General features: G+C 48.9%; 1 long non-coding RNA gene across 1 annotated transcript in view; it reads right to left on the bottom strand.

Annotated features, from left to right (window-relative positions):
- Window positions 1–1,022: 1,022 nt before the first annotated feature.
- Window positions 1,023–19,634, bottom strand: part of LOC144762068 (uncharacterized) — a 144,588-nt gene continuing 125,976 nt past the window's right edge. The window contains exons 2-3 of the long non-coding RNA XR_013596039.1: window positions 3,491–3,558; window positions 1,023–1,809 (exon numbers count right to left, since the gene is read on the bottom strand). This is a non-coding gene — a long non-coding RNA (uncharacterized LOC144762068). The remainder of the gene's footprint in view (window positions 1,810–3,490; window positions 3,559–19,634) is intronic.

Raw genomic sequence — 19,634 nt, forward strand, 5'->3', positions numbered from 1 at the left:
CCATCTCCAACCCAGCATCCAATTAACTCCAACCCAGCACTCTGAAATAAAAAAGCGACAAAGACTCCCATCTATCCAGTGGCTATTGCAGCATGATAACAATCAGCGCAACTGCCTGCCTGTAGCTGTCAATACATAGCCCCTGCAGGGCGCACCAGTAGGAGACCTCTCATGTTGGTGGTTGGGGTCTCCCACGGATGCTGAGGGCCCCCCTGATATTGAGAGTGTGTGCCTCGGAATATACCCTGACTCTGGGGGATTCAGCACGGGCCGACCTGAACCCAGCTGCCTGACCCTAAGATGGCGGCCATTGTGCCCAGGGTTCATTGCGCCCAGGTACCTGGGACTTGCCTGACTCTAAAATGGCGCCCAGACTTCAATTTATGACTATGAGACCCCATCTAAGCTTGGAGACCGTTTACTCTACCGTCTTGGGCCCCCACGAGGTTTTTTCACTCCCACTGCTGATCTGCCAGATCTGACCCGCTTCCCAGCTCCCTGACCCCCCGCCCCCCCTCCTTCCCTCTTTCCTCTTTCCTCTCCTGGGGACTGGTTTCTTCTGTCTTGGACTTTTGCAACTCTAACTATTGTAACCATGTGCCCTTTACCAAAGCACTCCTTCTCCCCTTGTTGAGAAGGGATCTAACATTTATACCCTGGAGTATGTAGGTAAAGACACTCGGGATCCAGACTCTTCTCCTGCTACACCTCGGCGACGGGAACTTATACTCGGCTGGGTTATTGTCTCATTACCCCTGAGCTGGCACGGCAGGTTAGGGAGGTTTCCTATCTGGCGTGGTATGTATCTGACCACTCCCCGCTTCTGGTGTGCCTGGCGAGGGGCCGCTGTGGAGCTTATACAGGCAGTTTATTTGCTGGCGGTGTCCGTCATGGCAATGAAAGTGACCATGCCCCAGCATATTTTTAATAAAGCACTAAAAAGAATACATAATCACACTCTAATACTTTATTTTTCAAATGTTTTCAAAATAATTTTCACTGAAGTACAATATTGTGTTCTGGATATCCAAAAATAGAATTTAGAATAATCACCACAAACTCTGATATTACAGTAAACAAGTTGTAAAAATAGTTTGAATATATCAAAAAATAATAAATGTGAGCACCACAAACACCGATATTACAGTAAAGAAGTTGTAAAAATATTTCCAATGTATCAGAAAAAATAAAATGAGCACCTCAAACAACGATATTACAGTAAACAAGTTGTGAAAATAGTTTCAATGTATCAGAATAACTCATTTCACTTCACTGAAAAGGTTTCTTTACTTCTCTCACAGTACTGCAAACAGAGAACACAGTTGAGATCTTGGTCATTATCAGTGTAAGCATCTGTTCTTGGAATGTAGAGCTGTGGATTCACATGTGCCCTCCCACCTCCCCCGACACCTGTGGTTGTCGCAGTTGTTATTATTTACTTAACATACGCATTGACAACTCTGTACTACACTTATATACTGCATTCTCAACCTCTTGCGGGAAAACAGTCTAACAATGGAATAGATGCCCATGCGCACTATCAACAAAAGAAGGAGTCACTTAACCTCCTGACTGGAAAGACTTCTTCAAAGAAAAACTACTTTTGAACATCCGTAACCAAAACTAGATGGCACAATTATGCAAATCATGTAATCTACAGCTCACATGCGAACACATCTTTACCGACGGTAAGTAACTTGTTCATTAAATACATTTGCTACATTTGAAAACTTCTTGATGTAACAAGGAGGTTGCATCTTTTCGAATGCATTCAATATGTATCCATCTGCAGCATTGTTTACATAGTGCCTGTTGTAAAGATAGTAAAAAAAATATTTATTCACTTTGCATTGTAAACAGGTAAACATGTTTTTTTTCATTTGTAAACTGAAATTAGTTTTCAGAGTTTGTGATAAAAATCTGTAGGAAACTGCACTTATTTGAAATGGTCAACCATAGTTTGTGACTGATATCTAAAGCAACTTTCACATAAAGTCACTTGGTTCATACTTACAAGGTCCCCAGTGCCAGTGCTCTTTCCTAGCATGGTAAATGCATACTTGTTTCACATTTCACACAGTCCCCAGTCAGTGGCAACAAGCTCAGAACCTACTTCCACCAGAAAATCAGATCCCTCTACGTTCCTCCAACCTTGCAGTAGCCAAAACCACGCGCGTCCACAGAGCCAGAGCAGGAGCAAGATCCTTCTCCCACATCGCAGCCAAGACATGGAACAACCTACCACAAGACCTCAGACACGCCCCCTCTTTGAACACCTTCAGAAAGACCCTCAACAGTCGCCTGGCACAGCACTAAGCCGGAGAGCCACAGTTAGGGGGACAGAGCACACAAGCTCAAAGAGGCCCTATCACCCGCAGGACACGGGGCAGCCAGCACAGGTGTGTGCTGATTTGCGTTGGGGCGAGTGAAGAGATTGTCGGCCCTGAGGACCTCCGGAGAAGGCTCTTCCTGGGTACTACGAGAGTGAGGGGCTGAGGTGGCCGGGGTCTGGAGTAGGCGCGGTGTCAGGCTGGAGACAAGGGCTGGGCACAGTGAAGCTGGGGCCCCCCGCAGAGGTGGCACTGTAGCTGCAAAGAGCAGTGCCGAGCCCAGTGCCCAGCAGAGCAGCACAGCGGAGAGACGCCCAGCCACAAGTAACTGCCGATCCCGTGCCCAGATACATTGGGCCATTCAAAGGCGCAGCGCTGCAAGCAGAGACTGGCTAGAGCTAACGAGAGCAGCAAGTGGGGTGGCACGGGTACCCCATGATGCCGTGATAGCACCTTAGAGGAGCAAGGGGCACCAAAAGCAGCGGGGGGTCGGAGGCAGCAAGGCCAGCTCTGCCTGGGGAACGACATGGACATGGGTGCAGCACTAGAAAATGTCCTCACGCATTCAGGCTCCTCCCCCCCCCCCGTAGACATGGGTTGGCTTCATAGGCTCAGGTCCATACTGGTAATGGAGCGCATCACTGCTACCTTGAACAACTCCACTGACACCTTCCAGAAAATTTGGAGCCCATTCCTACACCTTCTCTCGGCTCAATTTCACGAAATTACCCTGCCTCAATATCTGAGGATGCTGCGTCTGCCGCAGCTATGAAAGGACCTGCCCACAGCCTAAGGAAATGGTTGAGGGCTCTGGGACCATTGTAAAGGTACTCAATGAAGACCGTTCAGGGGATGCCGGATGGAGAGGGGGTTGTGGGGTTTTGGTTCTCAACAGGGGCAGCAAATAGCACGATGGACTCTGTTTGGGATCTCTTAGGGCTTTCTTCTTTTTGGACTTTCGGTTACCGCTATGCCTAGCCTTGCTAAGAGGCTGTCTTTGCAATGTATGAGTCACTGTATTACGATGAAACAATTGCCCCTGTGGGGTTCTTTGTTTTTAGGAAAACAAATAAATACATTTAAAATTAAACGGAAATTTGAAAGTATCTTTAGCCAGACCTCTACAATTGTTCCTATTAAAAATAATTGTGTATATTTACCATAATGTTTTCCTGACCTACGTCGGAAGTTATTTCGTTGCAGACACCGCAGAAATCTTCGACAGAATCTAAATGTAATATTGAGGTAGATCAGCACATCTTAGCAGGAAAAGTAAAAAACGTAAACTTATCTCTGGGCATCTGGTAAATGTTTCTAAGTTTATTCCTAAGACTTGATATTGCTGTGACAGAGTCACAACTGTTAAAAACTCTATTGGCAAGAAAAATGACCTTTTAACATACTCAAAAACATAATTGCTATACCGTACTATATGTAATACTATGTACAAAATGTATGCTGTGTACTTTTAAAAACGTTGAAGAAATAAAAATAGCTACCAAAATCATCAAAACATTCTGTTGACCCAAAGGCAGGACACATTTATAAACATTGAGACATGAAATGTTAAACTCAAACCTGATGACTCCATTAGATCCATTGCAATTTTGAATCTAAAATCCTCCATAAATGTAGAATTTATTAAAATCTCTGGAACTGGCTTTTGACTGATGTAAAAATCTGCAAACTGAGAACACAGTTGAAAGCCGCGCTTGGGGGGCTCAGTGACTGCGAAGGCTGGTTCTGGATAACTTAGTGTTGGCACTGCTTTGACTGCTCGTTTTTAGAGCTAATTGAATAGAAATCAGTGGCGTTATTTTTAACTACTGATTTGAGAGACTTGAGACTGTTTTTGTTCTGAGAACTGCCTATTTACAAGTACCACCATTAAGATGAAGCGCAACATATTCTTAACAAAGTGATTATCGTGCAAATGCCTGATTTACTTGCTGAAACTAGATAAAGTTATATATTTTTATAAAAATACTTACCTGTGTGGTCTCAGTTTGTGGTGGATTGGGGATTATTGTTGTGTTAAGTGCAAATGTTATCCACATTGCCTCTGTTTAGCCTAGACTGCTCGCGCCATGCTACCTAGAGGGTGAGCAGGGGTTATCTCAGAGGGTTATTCCTTCACCCTGACTAGAAGCAAGGGTCCCTACTTGGTCTAAGGTACTTACCTCTTCCAACTAGAGACCCCGGGTTCTAACATTGGTAAGCAAGTATTTCTATATCTGCAAAGTGTTGATTCAGACAGTGGCCCATGTGGCCCTGTCTTGTAAATAATCCCTTGTGAATATTGCTGTGCCAGTTTGCACAATGTACATGTGTGATTTCTATCGGATATGTTTTGACAATACAAAAGTTATTTTATTGTAACCTTGTGTGGAGTCTCTTTTGTGGTGTACCTAGTATGTTGTTGCTGTTGTGCGCTGACGCAAATGCTTTACACATCGCCTCCGAGTTTAGCCTAGACTGCTCGTGCCAAGCTACCTAGAGGGTGAGCAGGGGTTATCTTGGCGTGTGACTTCCTTGCCCTGACTAGAATGGTGGTTTCTGCCTGGCTTTGGCATCAGCCTTAGCCTACCAGAAATAGCCGGTTCTAATCTGCCGTTCCAGGCCTCCATATGATCCAGCCACCACTGCATCTCCGACTTCGCTTCCTCCGAGAGAGGAATGTGGTCAGAATAACGAAGGCCCCACTGAAGATGCAGAATCTTCAGACGCTGCAAAGCACGGTAGTGCAGTGGAGCCGGAAAAATCGCCTGCAGGGAAGACGCCAAAAGACCGACAACTCGCGCTAACGATCTCAATGACACTGTCGGACTCGAGATAACGGAATTCAATTCCCGTTTGATGGATCGAATCTTCTGACGAGGCAACAGAAGTTGACAAGTGAGGGAGTTGATCTGGAACCCCAAGAAATCTATCACTTGAGTAGGATGCAGTACGGATTTGGGAACATTCACTAAAAACCCGAGGGACTGAAGAAGGTCGACAGTCCACTCCAGATAAATCATCAGCTTGACAGGGCAATCTGCCAGAAGGAGGATGTCGTCCAAATAGATGATCAAGCGGACTCCGCTACTGCGAAGTGACTCCACAACTGGACGTAACAGTTTCGTGAAGCACCATGGTGCTGACGAAAGGCCGAAGGGTAGAACCCGATATTGGTACCACGTCCCGAGCCACTGAAATTGCAGAAAGCGGCAATGGGGAGGGAAAATTGGAACAGAGAGGTAAGCATCCTTGAGGTCCAGACGGACCATCCAATCCCGTTCCCGCAGGAGATCCCTCAACAGATGGATGCCCTCCATCTTGAAGTGACGGTAAACCACTCCCGCATTGAACTCCTTCAGATTGAGAACTAACCTCGATCCCCCTCCCTTCTTCTCCACCAGGAAGATAGAGCTGGCAAAACCCTGAGGGTGACGCACGGTCGGCACAATCGCCCCTTTCAATTCCAGAGACTTGAGTTCCTCTGTGACGAACTCCTGACTTTGTTTTGAGAAAGAAAGGGGAAAAGGAGGATAGGACTGACCGATTGGCTGATAGAACTCGAGTTTGAAGCCCTGAACTGTCTCCAGCACCCATGCATCGCTGGAGATTGATCGCCAATTGTCTAGAAAAAGGCGAATCCTGCCCCCCAGAACAACACTGCATGCAGGAAGAATTCTTACCTGAAGTGGCGGAATCGTGATAACCGCCGGAGGAGCCACCGGAACGTCCTTTTTTATATTGGCCACGGCCTTTTCTTGAGGGGTAGAAATTAGAACGCTGGGTGTAGCCCGAATCCTGCTGGCTTCCTCGCTGGGACTGATACCCCCTTTGGGAGGGTTGCTGATGACCACGGTCGGAGGAACGTCCCCTACTTCTTCCGGCCCTGGTGAAAACCGGACGAAAGGTCCAGCGAAGAGAAGCCTGGGCCTTATCCAGGCCACTAAATGTGTTGACAAAATTGGTCAGTTCCTTTAAAAATGGCTGGCCGAAAAGCAAACCCTGGGCAGCAGGGTCCGATTCAGAGGGTGCAAGTTCTGCTAGCTTAGGGTCTAGCTTGAGCAGAATGGAACGGCGCCGCTCGCTAGAGAGCGCACAGTTGGCATTGCCCAACTGGCAAATGGCGCGCTGAGCCCATTCAATGAGTTCATCGGGGTCCACCATCCTGGAGGTACTCTTAGCAAGAAAGCCAAGATCCAAAATCTTGGTGAGTGGCCCCAAGAGATCCAGGACCTCGTCCTGGCAGGCACGCCAGGACCTGTCAAGACCCTTCTTTGGATCCTTCGCAAATTTTCGTAAATAAGTTATCATGGTGGGATCCACCTCAGGAGTGTCTGCTAGGTGATCCGCCAGATGAGGCCGGGGGCATTCGGAACGGAGGCGGGCACGTACCTCCTTCTCGAATGGCTGACGGATGTGTTGTTGAACGTATTCCGTCACTGCCGGGGACGGTAGCCAGGCAGTGGACTGGGGATGAACAATGTCCGCAGGCTCGAAAGTGAGCACTGGAGGGTGAGATGGTGCGTCAACAAAATGCTCCTTATACTTTTTCTTCTTTGGAGGAGGAGGAGCGGGATCAGAAGACGAAGAGGATTGCTGATCATCACTCTCGACATCCTCCACAATAGTAGGAGGCTTGGCAGAAGCCAGAGACTGCGCCAACTTTCTGAAGTCCGAAGCATGTGGATTACTTGGAGAAGAAGATGAAGACTTTTTGGCCGCAGGGACCCAACCCTGCTGTTGGGCATACTTGGTCAAGTGACGCTTCAGAGGCGTAATTGCGCGTACAAGCGCCTTGTTCATGGAGTGTTGCACTCCTCTATCAAGAGCCTCCACAAGATCCTGCTCCAGGGAGTCAGGAGCCTCTTCCTCAAACTCACCTTCCTCATCATAATAATAATCAGTCATGATGCACGTGAAACGTGAAATATGCCCACAGAATGAGGAAGGAAAACAATAGTGAAACGCCAAAGGCAAAAGTCACAGGGGAGTGAAAAAACCCTCACAGCAAGCTGAAACAGGTGAAAAAACACTGCCAAATCACATTAAAGAGTGGAGGGAGGGCTTGCTGTCATACAAAAACGTCACTCTAGGCAAAGCCTATGCGTATTATTACAACCGGGGACTTCTGTCAGACTCCGGCGTCAACGGGGTTAAAGCTGGAGGCCGTGGGCGTTAACGCCGCAAGGACGTCCTTCTAGATAAACTCCGGTGAGAGAAAACACACGGAGCGCCGGAAATGAATGTGCGCGCATGCGCGAACACCGGCTGCCGTCCAGGAAGCAGGACAGCTCGCGCGAGCAGCGCGAGGCAGTCGAAACCCCAAACTCCACTCCACACAACAAAAGGGCACCGGCACAAAGCGTCCAGCCCTCGGGAGGAGAAGCACTCGCTCCCAACCGCGTCACGCCGCCCGAGGAATGTGGAACCTGGAAATAAAGAAACGCGGCGAAAAGCGCAAGCAGAGCGCTAAGTACAAGGCACATAAATGCAGTAACAAAGCAAATTAAGCAACTACAACAGTAAGGTAAGGGAAGTAGCACTTAACTGGCTGCGGAGCAGCAAAGAAAGAGGAAGTGGGATTGTCTACATACCTATTTATAGTGCAGACTCTATGGTTATCACCCAAGTGTTTCTGGGTAATGTGGTTTTTACATGGCTGCTGGGCATTTCTAAATAAAGAAATGTGACTAGCATGATCGGAGCCTCCTGTTCTGAAATAGAATGAGTTAGTAAGAGGTCACATTAGTTGTAATTGGTGTGCATCAATATGACATCACATCTGGTTGACAGCACATGTAGGTGCTAAAACGCCCATGGTTCAACATAAGCATAAATGTGTAAAACATTTAGCAGCACAAAACAAATTTAGGTGCTAAATCACACTTGGTGCAAAGTAAACATGGTAATATTCCATTTAGAAATAAATTCCCTAAAAATGTTCAAAACCAACCTGGTTCAACAGGAGTGTGGAATACTTCTATGTGCACAAAGACGCCTTGATTGCAGGACATGGGCATGTTGCTTCATTCTACATGCACTGGCCATTGGAAGCGCTCAAGAAGGCAAACTACCACCTATTAGCCAACTGAAAACTGTAAGACCGAACTATTCCTCTACCATTATCTAAAATGTGAATGGCACTTTCTTCAAGCAATTACTGATGACAGCTGACCAAATCCAACTAATGGCTGAAGGCGTTGACTCAAGTCCTCCAAGGTGATTACCTAGCGCTTGGTCATTACATATACTGTTTTCAGGCCCGACCTTCTTATCATAATTTAATGCCTTCTGGGTATTGAAGTTGTTTTACTTACATTGAATTAAGTAGACTAACATCTGAAAGGATTGGTTTGATGAGGAACAATTCCAGACTGGAGACAGACTCCGTAATGACCTGGAGCGAGGTTGTGCCACAAGTCTGTGTTAGGCGTTGATGGATAACACGTGTAGCCAGGCCAAAAAAAAGGTGTTGGGCAGAGATGCAGACTCATATTATCTAGAATTAAATGCTTTACTCCTTTCCAACATTTGACCTTTAAGTAACTCCAGAATGTTTCAGGAGTCCCCCTCGTTTTGGTCAGGTGAAGCAACTGACCAGCACACCCAAAAAAAAAAGTTTCAACACCACAACGCCCACGACTGGCTTAACCTCGATTCACAAATATTTTCAGAAGTACACCTACCTATGTGTCCTTTATTAACGAAATTAAAAGAGCAAGAGGATTTTGGTGGGTTGGGCTTTATGAATCCGACTCTCGTCTCCAGGTGCGGAATTCAGAGACAAGTGACAAACTGCTGTTCAAGCACATACGCCTACCAGTATAGATGACGCAATTCATTTTAAATATTGTCTATATTGAAAGATTGCATCTCCTGGTCTACATGTTTTATTATTAAATACCAAGAACAGGACCATTAAAAACCTGCAAGCAGTAGCGTCTGTCATTGAAAAGATGAGTGCTGCAGATGAGTGACCTGCCGTTTAAAGAACTGCAGTGGACGATACACTTGAAGACTTGGGGGGGGGGAGCTCTGTTGTGAGGGGTTAGTCGCTAGGAACCACACTAGACTAAGAAAGTAGGCGCTACGCGTTTGGCGCTGATTGCACGTCATGTAAAGGAGGTGCGTTGAAATACAACATGGATTCAGGCAGAAAAGATACAGCTGAACCAGACATGCCAACCCTCCCGATTCAGGCGTGAGGCAACCGATTTGAAGGCTAGTCTCCCGCCTCCCGCCTCCTGATTCATGCATCTAGAAACCTGATGCCAGCACTAATTAGGTTACCTGCTGCTCTAGGCTGCTTATAATAACACAGAAGCAGTGCGCTCAAAACGAGTCCGGCTTTAGTTTCTGCTCTTTTCTTCTGGACTTTCCCCCCTACCTATCTCGGTAGTTTTTACTATCGCCTGAGCCCGCCCCAAAATCTATTGGTTTAAATGTGAGCTTGGGCGGGCCCAGGGTTGAGAACTCCGGAAACAAATATTTTCATGCCTCCTACACCCTGCGTAATTAGTATTACTTGGTGGGCTTCCGCAGAGCAGGCATCTTCTGTGAGAGTGACAGACTGGAAGTACTGTACTGCGGGTAACGTGCTCCTGCAGGCCAGTGCACAATATATTGCCAAGCTCCCAAGCAATGCTATAGCCAGCTCCTGACACAGGTTAATAAGTCAAGGTAAGACAGAATAACATTCAGTAAAACCGAGAAATACTCTTTTTTTTTCGAACACTTTGTAAAACTGCCAACAATTAAATGTTGATGCCACTCTTCATTCACGCCCGCTTTAATCGCCCTCTCGAAGAATTACCTCAGACATCTAAGCTTAATGATTTGTCCTTCATTCTTGGAAGGGGAGACAGGAGCATGAGATGAGAATCAACATTTTTATTTTTACCAGTTTTACATATTAGTGCACATAAAAACTCAATTTGTGTTAGCGCCAAAACAAAATGCTGATTTTCCCCATACTCATGATGTGGTGTTATTACCAGAGGTGCAGACTCATAAATAGGGAACCAGGTTCAAGTCCAGGAGTTGGCTCATCATCCTGTGATTCTGGATAAATAATTCAATCTCCCCATCCTTATAAGCAATGAGTGGTGACATTACGTAATGTAATTGGAGCTCATGTAAAGTACTCCTTTACCTTCAGGTCATGTCTGTTATATGAAAAATGAACAACAAGTTGAAAACAAAGCATTAATATAAGTAAAGATAAATGGATACCTATTTAGTGGCTGATTTGTAAATTGTCAATCAATTAACCATTTGTAAAGTGCACTACATACCCACGAGGGTCTCAAGGCGGGGGGGGGACGTGCTACTGATCGAACAGCCAGGTCTTGAGTAGGTCGGTGGAGCGTAACTGGCGGTTGGGGATGTACAAGGAGAGCCGTCTGTTGAGGTAGGCTGGGCCGGTCTTGTGGAGTGCCTTGTGTGCGTGGGTGAGGAGCTTGAAGGATATCCTCTTGTTGACGTGGAGCCAGTGCAGGTTTCTCAGGTGGATGGTGATGTGGCTGTGGCGTGGTACGTCGAGGATCAGCCACGCCTAGGCGTTTTGGATGCGTTGTAGTCGTTTGATGAGCTTGGTCGGGGCTCCAGCGTAGAGGGCATTTCCGTAGTAGAGTATGCTGCTGAGGAGAGCCTGGGTGATTGTCTTTCTTGTATCTGTCGGGATCAATCTGTAGATCTTGCGGAGCATGCGGAGGGTGTTGACGCAGGAGGAGGAGACGGCATTGACTTGCTTGGTCATTGAGAGCGTGGGTTGAGTCGAGGATGATTCCCAGGTTTCATGCATGGTCGGTGGGTGTTGGGGCTGCCCCCAGTGCCGTCGGCCACTAGGAGTCATCCCAGGCTGAAGGGTTGGTACCGAGGATGAGGACCTTTGTCTTGTCCGAGTTCAGCTTCAGACGGCTGGTCTTCATCCAGTCGGCGACGGCCTTCATTCCTTCATGGAGGTTGCCTTTGGCGGTGATGGGGTCCTTGGTGAGGGAGAGGATCAGCTGAGTGTCGTCGGCGTAGGAGATTATGTTGAGGTCGTGCTGTCGGGCTACGTGTGCGAGCGGAGCCATATAAATGTTGAACAGCATCGGGGTGAGGGAGGATCCCTGGGGTACGCCACAGATGATCTAGGAGGCTTTGGAACGGAATGGGGGAGCCAGATGCTCTGGGTTCTGCCGGAGAGGAAGGAGGTGGTCCAATCAAGAGCCTTGTCTCGGATCCCTGCGGCGTGGAGGTGTGCACATAGTGTGCGGTGGCAGACGGTGTCAAAGGTGGCAGAGAGGCCTAGGAGTAGGAGTGCTGCGGTCTCACCGTTGTCCAGCAGGGTCTTGATGTTGTGGGTGGCGGTGATGAGGGCAGTCTCGGTGCTGTGGTTGCTGCGGAACCCTGACTGGGAAGGGTCCAGGATTCTGTTCTGTTTTCTTCGAGGTATCGGGTTAGCTGTCTGTTGACAGTTTTCTCGATGACCTTGGCCGGGAAGGGGAGCAGAGAGATCGGTCGGAAGTGCTTGAGGTCTCTTGGGTCTGCCTTAGGTTTTTTGAGTAGGGCGTTGATCTCGGCGTGTTTCCAGATCTCTGAGAAGGTCGCGGTCTCGAGGGAGCGATTGATGATGTTGCGCAGGTGGGGTGCGATGGAGCTACTTGCTCTGTTGAAGACGTGGTGCAGGAATGGGTCTCACAGAGAGCCGGAGTGGATTGTGTGCATGGTCTTGATGGTGTCATCGATGCTCACGCCGGCTCAGGCTAGCAGGGGGTCGTGGTCGATGGTGTGCGGAGGGTCTGTTTTGTTGCTGTCTGTTGGAGCTGTCTGGATGTTGAAGCTGTCGTGGATGTCTGCTATCTTGTGGTGGAAGAAAGTGGCGAGGGAGTCGCACAGTGCTTGCGACGGCGGGATGTCGTTGGTGTTGGGGCTGGGGTTGCAGAGTTCCTTCATGATGTTGAAGAGCTCCTTGCTATCGTGTGCGTTGTTGTTGAGGCAGTCTTTGAAGGAGGTCCTCTTGGCCGCCCTGATGAGGTGGTGATGGTTGCGGATGTCGTCCTTGTGTGCCGAGTGGCTCTCCTGAGTTTGTTCACTGTGCCATTTCTTCTCTAGTTTCGGCAGGCTTGCTTGGAGGCTAGAAGTTCTGGGGTGAACCAGCTGGCCCTCTAGCTGGTGTCTCTGTGGAAGGGTTTCTTCAGCGGGTGAGGGTGTTGGCGCAGTCCTCGATCCAGCGTCTGAGGCTGTGGGCAGCATCGTCGATGTTGGAGGATTCGGTGGGTGGGCTGAGAGTGAGGTTTGCATGTAGTTGGTCTTCGGTGATTTTGCTCCAGCAGCGGCAGGGGATCTGTTGGGTGCGGTGGTGTGTGGTGGGTTTCTGTAAGGTGAAGTGGATGCAGCATTGGTCGGTCCAGAGGAGTTCGGTGGTGTGGCGGACGGAGACGTGCAGGCTTGAGAAGAAGACTAGGTCGAGCCTGTGGCCGGAGGAGTGAGTGGGCGTTGTGACGAGTTGCTTCAGTGAAAGGTTGGCGAGGTTATCGATCAGGGTTGTGGAGCTGTTGTCATTGTTGTTCTCAAGGTGAAAGTTCAGGTCTCAGAGATAGGTGTAGTCGGTGGAGGTCAGGGCGTGCGTGCTGATCAAGTCGGCGATGGAGTCGCTGAACTGGGGGCGGGGTCCGTGGGTCGGTAGATGAGCTTGTCGATATTGAAAATAGATCTCGCAGAAATAATCTGAGATTCATACAGGTCCCGGAAGGGAAGGAGGGGTCGGATGCTCGAGGATTTATAGTGTCACTTTTAAGAGACGCAATGCCAGATGTTACTAAATGGGACTGGGATCGCGAGGTGGAGCGGGCCCATAGATTTCCTTTTAGGGTTAATCCGCGAGGAGCTATTTAGGAGGGCTCGCCCTGATAAAAAATGCAAGGCTTTAGAATGTGAATTTTTCGTAAGACCTGACCTATGTAAACAGTCTGTACAATTGCGATGGCAGTTAAGATCGCTCGTATCAGAGTTTCAAGAAAAGGGAGCACAGGCATTTTCATTGTTTCCAGCTAAATTAAAAGTTGTTCATAAGGAACATACAAGATTTTTCTTGACGGCTAACGATGCTAAAGAGTTTTTGGGGTCAATGTAATGCATACACGGAGGAGTATAGAACTGACAGCAACTGTACATTTATTAAGCTAGCTTCGGATTTTCATCAGAGATAGAGGCAAATGGCATGGGGTAGAAAGATTGAGACAAACCCTGTGGGGGGACGGCAGGGGGTTTGGGGGACACACTCGCATCACAGGACCATAAGTCCTAAAGCCTCTATTAAGGGAGAAGGGAAGGGTCGGGCTGGGGGAGGGTTTAAGAGGGGGTAGGGGGAGGGAGGGGGCACGGGAGGGTGTGAAAAAACTGGGAAAAAGAGTTCACAGCAAAATACTTGGAGAACATGTGAAGAATAATTTGAATAAAAGAAATGGCTTGGCAGCAAAAAAAATTAGTTTTTAAGATTAATCGTGAATGGGAGCATCACCACATCATCACTCAGCGCTACCCCAGCATCACTCAGCACCACCACATTATCACTCAGCACCGCCACATTATCACTCAGCACCACCACATTATCACTCAGCACCACTCTGCACCACCGCAGCACCACTCAGCACCAATACAGCACCACTCAGCACCACCACAGCACCACTCAGCACCACCACAGCACCACCACATCACTCAGCACCACCACAGCACCACTCAGCACCACCACAGCATCACTCAGCACAACCACAGCACCACTCAGTACCACCACAGCACCACCACAGCACCACCACAGCACCACTCAGCACCACCACAACATCACTCAGCGCAACCCCAGGTTATAGGTGTCACATTTGCGAAAGTTATTACTATTGGCATTGTAAATGGCAAAGCTATTAATTGAGCTATTTTCAAAAACAAAACATAAATAAAAAAAAATGTTATTTACAAGACCAATAGCTCAGACTTTCCTAATGCGAGACCTATTGCATTGCAAATGCTTGTTTCCTGTAGGGTACCTTTTGATTGAGACCAGCTGAAAGCTCCTCTAGCAAAATGCAGGGCATCTCTGAAAGCCCGAGCATGTGCACGGAAGAGCCTATCGTTTTGAAAAGTGCTCGCCACCCAAAGTATCTGTGTTGTTTTTGTCTACCTGTGAGTTATATTTTTGGGTGACTTGGAGTTGATTTTTCCTTTGAGAAACGACACCTCCTGTTTCTGGTTGTCTGTGACCTGACCATTTTTTTTAATTTGCATTCAACACGAAGGTCTATGCATGTTGTATGGTTTCTAGTCAATCTATGGTATTCAACAGCGACCATCTTTTTTAGGTCTCGCCTCTCAGAGCGAGACTATAGGGGTTTAAACAGCGTTTAACCAAGCACACCATTCCTCTGGCGATTCCTTGCAGTGCATGTGCTTTTTAGGTCATTACGCAAGCGCAAGCCCTAAAAAGCGCATGCACATGCCACCAGCCGCCTGCCTTGCATTACCACATCAAAGGCAGCCCAGCCTCCCCCCCGCAGCCCCTGCTGCTTCACACCCTCATCGCCGCCTGCCGGATCAAAGGCTTTCACGGCCGGCCTGGCTTTCAGTTTCACGGCCGCCAGGCTGGCCGTGTCTCCTTATTTAATTATTAACTTGTTCTTCTAATCCTGCTTTCCTCTCCAGCGTATCCGGTGCCTAAGCTTGGCTCCCCAGTATGATCTACTGCTCTGCTAGGCCGTATGGCCACTTTTCTTTTCGTGATTGCACTTCTGTCAACACCGGGATCTTCTTGACTCATCTGTTCTACTTCATTCTGCGATTGTATTTCTTCAAAGTGCATTGCCCTTTCAAAAGATAAATGAGGTGGAGATGTGGCCACTGATGGGACAAACCAATGCGTTCTTAATCCTATTTTATTAGTCTTGGGTGGATTCAGAATATTTCAGGTCCATCTTTTTGTCACATAAATGTGATTTTTGTTTTATGGCTGTCACCCGAGGCCGCTTACTGATCCCGGAGTGCCTAATTGGCTTCCTCAATTCTGGTTGGGTGATCTGTCCACAGAGGAAAGAGACTACTTTGCTTTCTCCTGAAGGCATGTCTTTCTCGGGAGCACAGAAAATGGAGCTTTACCTCTGCCTGGCAAATGTCAGTTTAGCACCTTTGGTGTAGGTTGCAGTACTGCGGAAGAACGGTGCTAAAACCAAGGGAAGTTCTTTTAACCGTGTTATCTAACAGCAGACGTGTACCTCATTCTGACTCCTCACTCCCACCATTACGCAATACTTCAGACTGCACTGTGTGGGTCCCTCTTATTTCTGCAGAGTTTATTTAGATTCAATAAACTGTACTTCCTGTTTGGACTGTTTTGCCCATATTATGCTGACTGTTCATTTGTAACTTTATTTTGTTTTTCAATGTGAGCATTATTTGTTTTTTGATTATTTTGTTAGTTTGAACAAACTGTCCTTGTTCTGCATCGGCAAATTCCTTCCATAATTAGTCTGCCAGTACTGAATAAGCGTCTACTGTTCCCTTCTGCCGACCTGTGCTTTAGAGTCACATTGTTCGAATGAAAACTCCGAACTAATAAACAGTGTTAACCTAGCATTGAAACCTGTGTGGGTGGTGCAGCTGAAACCAGCTGCTTGGGCGTGTTTGAAGTCTGGTGTGTGGCATGCAGTTCTCGGGAGCGTCGCTGATATGACTACTGTGGTTGTGGAAAGTTGTTGCTGCGCCCAGCCAGACGTTCGTCCAGTAATATTGCTCAGTTTTCCGATGGCGTGCATTCGTGATCTTTTCTGAGTTGTTTTTTGGTGCAGATTACCAACAATTGTACGTGAGGTCTTGTGTCTGGTGGATATTATAAACTCAGACACCCTCACACACCCTCATCCTCACTTCCCCTCACACCCCCTCCCTCTCACACACACCCTCACACCCCCTCACCCTCACCCTCACCCTCACCCTCACCCTCACACCCTCTCACCCCTTCACCCTCACACACCCTCACACCCCCTCACCCTCACACACCCTCACCCTCACACACCCTCACCCTCACCCCTTCACCCTCACACACCCTCACAAATAAAAAAAATTGTCATTTACAAGACAAATAGCTCAAACTCTCCTAATGCGAGACCTATTGCATTTCCAATGCTTGTTTACTGTAGGGTACCTTTTGATTGAGACCAGCTGAAAGCTCCTCTAGCAAAATGCAGGGCATCTCTGAAAGCGAGAGCATGTGCAGGGAGCTCAGCCTACCGTTTTGAAAAGTGCTCGCCATCCAAAGTATCTGTGTTGTTTTTGTCTACCTGTGAGTATTTCCTTTCATGAAGCCCTAGTGTATAACCTCAAATCCAAGTTTACCTTTTGAGAGTTCTATACTTGACATTTCTATCAATGAACATGTTGAGTGTTAAACAAAAAGCTGTATCTTCCAGGGCTGCAGCCCTCCTTCCCTCTCGCCCCCTTCCACTCCTCTGCTTCTCTTGCTTCAATCCTACCCCTCCCTAACTGCCTGTCCAACCCCAGCCCCGCACCGGTCACCACCACCCTTCTCCCTCTATCTCTCTTCAGCACCTTCTCTGCAACCCGTTCCCTCACCACTGATTTAGCTTATCCTCCCTCCCCTCGCCTTCTGTGCGATCTACACTGCCCCTTTCCTCTCACCAGTTCCGCGTCCATGCCTCCCGCCTGCCCTGCTCTTCACCACAAGCCGTATCTTAGTCCACTTTTTCTTCCCCTATCTTCTCCAAGATACAAGAGACCATCTACCCTATTGCACATTTTCCACCTCGCACCACCTTTTCTTTTTTATTCTGCCTGTCTGTCCCTCCTCCGCCCATGTTTTTCTCCCTATTATAGGCCTGCTCTGCCCATTCCTGTCCTGTTCCTCCCTGTCCCCTCCCCTCACTTTCCTATTTGGCCTTCTCTGCTCTCCTGAATGCACAATTTCAGCTCTATCGGGTTCTTTCCCCGTGTGCCGCTCTCCCTTCTAGTTTTACTTGCCCTCTCCCGCTCTGTAAAAGGCACCCACCTTTCTGAGTCACTGCCTTTCCACCTGCCAATGCTCTTCTTCTCGTTTTCCAGTTCCCATGTTCTTCCTTCCCTTTCCACGCCTCAAGAACCCCCTCTCATTCCGATAGCACACCTCTATCTTTCTTGTATGTTTCCTCTCTCCACCTTTCCTCTCTCCTCTCTGCCCCTGCGTTGTGTCATGTGTCTCCTCTGTGGCCCTGCTTTGTCCTGCCTCTCCTCTCTGGCCCAGCGTTGTGTCTGCCCCTGCATTGTGTCCTGCCTCTCCTCTCTGCCCCTGTGTTGTGTCCTGCCTCTCCTCTCTGCCCCTGCGTTGTGTCCTGTGTCTCCTCTGTGGCCCTGCGTGGTGTCCTGCCTCTCCTCTCTGCCCGTGTTGTGTCCTGCCTCTCCTCTCTGCCCCTGTGTTGTGTCCTGCCTCTCCTCCCTGCCCCTGTGTTGTGTCCTGCCTCTCCTCTCTGCCCGTGTTGTGTCCTGCCTCTCCTCTCTGCCCCTGCATTGTGTCCTGCCTCTCCTCTCTGCCCCTGTGTTGTGTCCTGCCTCTCCTCTCTGCCCCTGCGTTGTGTCCTGCCTCTCCTCTCTGCCCGTGGGTTGTCACCTGCCTCTCCTCTCTGGCCCTGCGTTGTCCTGCATCTCCTCTGTGCCTCTGCGTTGTGTCCTGCATCTCCTCTCTGCCCCTGTGTTGTGTCTGCCCCTGCGTTGTGTCCTGCCTCTCCTCTCTGCCCCTGTGTTGTGTCCTGCCTCTCCTCTCTGCCCCTGCGTAGTGTCCTGCCTCTCCTCTCTGCCCCTGCGTTGTGTCCTGCCTCTCCTCTCTGCCCCTGCGTTGTGTCCTGCCTCTCCTCTCTGTCCCTGTGTTGTGTCCTGCCTCTCCTCTCTGCCCGTGTTGTGTCCTGCCTCTCCTCTCTGCCCCTGCGTTGTGTCCTGCCTCTCCGCTCTGCCCCTGTGTTGTGTCCTGCCTCTCCTCTCTGCCCCTGCGTTGTGTCCTGCCTCTCCTCTCTGCCCGTGGGTTGTCACCTGCCTCTCCTCTCTGCCCCTGCGTTGTGTCCTGCCTCTCCTCTCTGCCGCTGTGTTGTGTCCGGCCTCTCCTCTCTGCCCCTGCGTTGTCACTTGCCTCTCCTCTCTGCCCCTGTGTTGTGTCCTGCCTCTCCTCTCTGCCCTGCGTTGTCCTGCCTCTTCTCTCCGCTCTACCCCTGCATTGTAGAAGACCTGGCACATGTTACTTGAGGCACACTGGTGTGGTGGTGTTAAAGACAGGGGCACTGCTTTCAGAGTATTTGCCTTCTAAGGGGGACCCCAATCACCTGCCAGCTATTTCACAGGAGTGCAACATTTCCATGCTCCCCCATCTGTCCAAAGCTTCCATTCCAGACGACAGACCCCGGTGTCTCACAGAGGATCACACAACATCACACAGACACACACCACACAGACACACACCACACAGACACACACCCCACACAAAACACCACACACACACTACCACACACATAACACTACATACATAAGACCACACACAACACAACACACACACACAACACACCACACACACAATACAACACCACACACTCATTACCACACACTCACCACCACACACTCACCAGGCACACACACACACCACCAGCCGTCGGTGCACACTTTCAACAGGCATACACAACACAAGTCGTCACTGCACGCTTTCACCAGGAACACACACACACCATCAGCCGTCAATGCACGCTTTCACCAAGTACATACAACACCAGCCGTCATTGCACGCTTTCACCAGGCACACACACCACCAGACGTCTGTGAGTGAGAGTGACAGCATGAGTGACAGCAGAGTGAGAGTGACAGCAGAGTTAGAGTGACTGTAGAGTGAGAGTGACTCTGCAGAGTGAGTGTTCCAGAGAGAGCAGGGTATGCGTGTGCGCTTACACGGTGCACTGACACACAGGAGATAAAAGAAAGAACAGGTGAACATGTGTCTTGGGAGCTTCATAGAGGCAGCCGGCAATCGGTGAGGGGAGCAGCAAGGAGGGGACGGCCCAACCTATAAAGCCCAACTACTCATAATCTACTGTACGATTACAACACAGGCCAAAGGGCAGAGCTAGGTCTTTTCGCATTACTTAGGGTGAGCAGTGTGTGAGTGTGTAGGGTGAGCAGTGTGTGAGCGTGCAGGGTTAACAGTGTGTGAGCGTGCAGGGTGAACCTTGTGTGAGTGTGTAGGGTGAGCATATGTGAGGCGGTAGGGGCAGTGTGTGTGTGCAGGGTACAAAAACTGGAACTAAGTCTACC

This window comes from Lissotriton helveticus, chromosome 6 (genome assembly GCF_964261635.1).
Source record: "Lissotriton helveticus chromosome 6, aLisHel1.1, whole genome shotgun sequence".
In the NCBI taxonomy this organism is placed as follows: Eukaryota; Metazoa; Chordata; class Amphibia; order Caudata; family Salamandridae; genus Lissotriton; species Lissotriton helveticus.